The sequence below is a fragment of the Erinaceus europaeus genome, chromosome X (assembly GCF_950295315.1).
Source record: "Erinaceus europaeus chromosome X, mEriEur2.1, whole genome shotgun sequence".
NCBI lineage: Eukaryota > Metazoa > Chordata > Mammalia > Eulipotyphla > Erinaceidae > Erinaceus > Erinaceus europaeus.
Genome location: NC_080185.1, coordinates 66,649,751 through 66,653,914, shown reverse-complemented (window position 1 = coordinate 66,653,914; position 4,164 = coordinate 66,649,751). Strand labels below are relative to the sequence as shown.

The 4,164-nt window shown below is 39.9% G+C and overlaps 1 pseudogene; it reads right to left on the bottom strand.

Moving 5' to 3' along the window:
* Nucleotides 1-3,197: 3,197 nt before the first annotated feature.
* On the bottom strand, nucleotides 3,198-3,341 carry LOC132535967 (U2 spliceosomal RNA; annotated as a pseudogene).
* Nucleotides 3,342-4,164: the final 823 nt, after the last annotated feature.

Sequence of the window (4,164 nt, the reverse complement as noted above, 5' to 3'; positions counted from 1 at the left end):
CTTGAACCCTAATTTAGCAGGAACCTCACATTTACATAATAGATCCTATATTTCCCCCATTCCTGGAACCTCAGGGTGGGGCCCACTTTCCTGCATGCTTCTCTCAATTCATATCTAATAATATTTCATCTGCTGATCTCAACCTAATCAGTGCAACAAGTGCCACTCCAGCATGCTTCACTTCAGACTGTGTCCAGAGACTTCAGGTATGAAATGACAACCATTCAGTTTTATCACTTGGGTGAGACCTTTCCTTTCATAGTATTCTCTAATTCCACTCCAGGTGTTCCACTCCCAAATAAAGTCCCCAAACCTAGATATAGAACAGGTCCCCTGAGATAGAGCAAATGTTCACAGGTATCCATAAACTAGGGCAAAATATATACCTTAAAGCAGAAATACACAAAAGTCTGCAGAGTGTACCCCCCCAACACTTTATCCACACTATTCCAGTCTTTAGGTCCATGATTGTTGAACAATTTGTTTGGCTTTCTATGTTAACTCTCTTTTCAGTCACCAGGTTCCAGATGCTATCAGGATGCCGGCCAGGCTTCCCTGGACCGAAGACCACGCCAATGTGTCCTGGAGCTCCACTTCCCCAGACACCCACCCACCTTTGCAAATCTCTGCTGTGGTAGTGAGTAGACGGGGCTACAGACCTAGGTTCAGGGTGTGGCTACCTTGTTCTTTCAGGTTGCCACTAACCTGCCAGGTTGCCTCTAACCTTTTCTGTAGTTCAGAACCAATCAAAGAAAGGCCATACACTCTTTCGCTGTCCTCTGACTCAACAGTAAGACTGGCCCTTTAAAATATTTCTGCTCAGGGTTTTACCCCACTCATTTTCCACTGCCACTGGAACTCTTCTGTGTTACCTGTAGGTATGATTGGTCTAAGCACAGTACTGATATTGGGGGTGGCTTGGCAGAAGACTCAACTCTCTGGAAGGTTTAATCCTTTAGCTTCAGGTAGATACAAGCTGTTCATTAAAATTTTCTCCTCAGCTGTGCCTACATTTCACTTCCCCAAATATATCCAGGGTCTGAAAGTTAGTAGTTGGCCAGGCCTCACTATCTAGACAGCCTACTTGATAAAGTTCACATAAGGAGTATTAGATATTCATATGAAAAAAAAATATATCCATATGTTTGTCTGCTGTTTAAGATAGTTCACAATAAACTTTTTCCTGCTAAAATCTGAGGTGCAGTTTACTTCAAGAATGAATGTAGTCAAGCAGATACTTATTTGGGGGTGCAATGCAGCTTACCTTTGGAATGAAGCCTCAAAAAGCTTGAGTCTCTGGCTTCAAGGCTCAAAAATTCACAGGTTGCCTTTGTTCTCTTCACTACTTTTAGTTGTTTTGTTGTCCACACATGTTGTAGGTTTCCCAAATGATTTATGTATATCCTCTTTTCTGAAGATCCTCTTATTCTTCATAATTTTTATTTCTGGTAAATATTAGGATATTGTGAAGGAGAAGTTCTTTAGGCTTCCCTACATGCAACTATCTTGGCCTGGCTTCCTTAGAAAGGATTAAGATTATTTTTAAAAAGTCGGTTGATGGTGCACCCACTAGACTACCTACATTATCAAAGCAGGTTCAAGCCTCTGGCCCATGTGTGGGATAAAGCTTCACAAACAGTGGAGCTGTGCTGTAAGTGTCTCTTCTCTTCCTCTATTTATATCTCTTTCTGTCTCTCAACCTTTATCAAAAAAAAAAAAAAGGAAAAATAATTGACCACTATATGCAATGGAGTTGTGGTATGGGCACTGAGGCCAGCAATAACCCTGGCAGCAAAAAAATAATAATCATATAAAATTGTTCATAAAAGGTACAATTTAAGTTCTGTGGCTTTGTTAGGAAATATACCACCCAAAATGGAATTAAGGAGTCCTTTGAACTAGGAAAGGTCTCACCAGAGTAATGGAGCTGAAAAGTTGACATTTCATACCCGGCATCTCTGGACACAACCCAAAGTGAAACAATATTGAGGTGGTACTGCTGGCATTGATTTGGTTGAGATAATTAAATGCAGAATCAAATGGTATTGAATTGAGATAAGCGTGCAGGAAAATGAGCTATGCCCTAGAGGTTCCAGGACTGGAAGAAATATGGATTTTATAGAGAATGGGGAAGGTTCCTGCTATCCTGGAGCTTAAGAAGTCAATAGATAGTTATTATTATTATTTTTAAACTATTTATTTATTCCCTTCTGTTGTTTTTATTGCTGTAGTTATTGATGTCATCATTGTTGGATAGGACATAAAGAAATGGATACAGGAGGGGAAGACAGAGAGGGGGAGATAAAGATAGACACCTGAGACCTGCTTCACCACTTGTGAAGCGACTCCCCTGCAGGTGGGGAGCCAAGGGCTCTACCCGGGATCCTTACTCCAGGTCCTTGCGCTTTGTGCCACCTGCACTTAATTCGCTGCCCTACGCCCAACTCCTAATAGTTATTACTGTAACCAAGTTATTTGGGAATTTGGTTTACTTTGACAATCCCATGGCTAGGATTTGCTGTATCAGACAAGACCTCACCATAATTGATTTAATTTAATGCTAGTTACATATAGTGTATCTTATATAATGACACAACCAGTTACTTCTGATCTCCCTAGTCTAAGGTTATAGGTGATTTAGTATTTCAAAGAAAAGTCATTACTAGAAATGAAATAACAGTTTAATCCCACTGTTAAAATTTAATCATTTTACAAATTTGAAACCTTAAGTGCTTAGACTAAAGGGATATATACTCAGAACTGGGGTTTATACATCAATAAGTTTGAGACATTTAATCTAGTTTTCCCCACTTATATTGATTAACTAGTAATTTATAAGACTATACAGGACATTGGTCTCAAGGTGAGTCAACATTGATAAGGAACTCCCCATTCTCTGGAGGGCAGTTGAGTCAATATACTCTGCCATTTGAGGAATATGGGTCCTGCAGTGAGTGCAGCTTAGAATGTTCCTAGCTATTACTACAGAATACAAGCTCAGAACTACAGGGATGCAGACGTTATATAGGCTCTTGTGCTGAATATGGGCACAAGATCAAATTGATGGGGTTTACAGTTAACAATATTTATATACTTTTCCCATATTTAGGATCTATTCTCTACCCTGATCCAGCTTTCTACACCTATTTCCAACTCTATCACCATTTCTCTAGATAATACCTTTAGTTCACCTGCATGTTAGCTGTCGGACTCAGGCAAAAATTAGTAAAGTCATGGACAACTTGGAATATACCTAAAATAGATTTCCTACCTTTTTCCAGAATTGAGACCACAAATCTCATCTTCTACACTTGATCTTAGCCAAAAGGCCAAGAAGCGATGAAATCTCATCTTCTGTATTCTTACCGTTAGGTTCCTGATTATTAACAATCTGTTCTGCTTTATATCTTTTTAATTTTTCTCTTTTTTAAATTTTTTAAATTTTATCAGTGATTTAATATTTATTTACGAAATTACATGTCAACAGTGATAACCATTCCACTCCTACCAACAGAATTCTGATTCTTCAGTCTCCCTACTATAAGTCACAGCAGTTCCCCTAAGGTTGTAGACATGGGCCAACCATCACCGTTGCAGCTATCTGTCTACATTTATACATAATTGTCCCCTTTTTCTTCCAGATTCAATTCTCTCTTCCCCTCCAAGCCACTCATGACACCATTACTAGCTCCATATGCCCCTCTCCTTTTACTCTTCTCTCTCTAGGTGCTGATGGAGCTGGAGTTCAGAACCCTCTTATCTTCTTCCTCTTATCAGTTCTCCCCCACTGGGAGTATTTGTCAAGGTTGTTTTGGAGGTGCAGAAGGTAGGAGGTCTGGCTTCTAGTAATTGCTTCTCTGCTGGATGTGGATGTTGGCAGGTCGAACCAGACCCCCAGTTTGTTTCTATCTTTCCCTAGTGGGCCAGAGCTCTAGAGAGGCAAGGTTCTAGGACACATTGATGAGGTCATCTGCCCATAGAAGTCAGGATGGAATTATGGTAGCATCTGAAACTTGGTGTCTGGAAAGTGGCAGGTCATAAAGTAAGAAAAAATTGTTAATTAACAAGAACCAAATTGCAGGAATAGAGAAGATGAGTTTAGGGATCTTAGGGTAGAAGAAAGCTAGAAAGTCCATTTTAGGCATGTTTCTAAGGGCACACAAC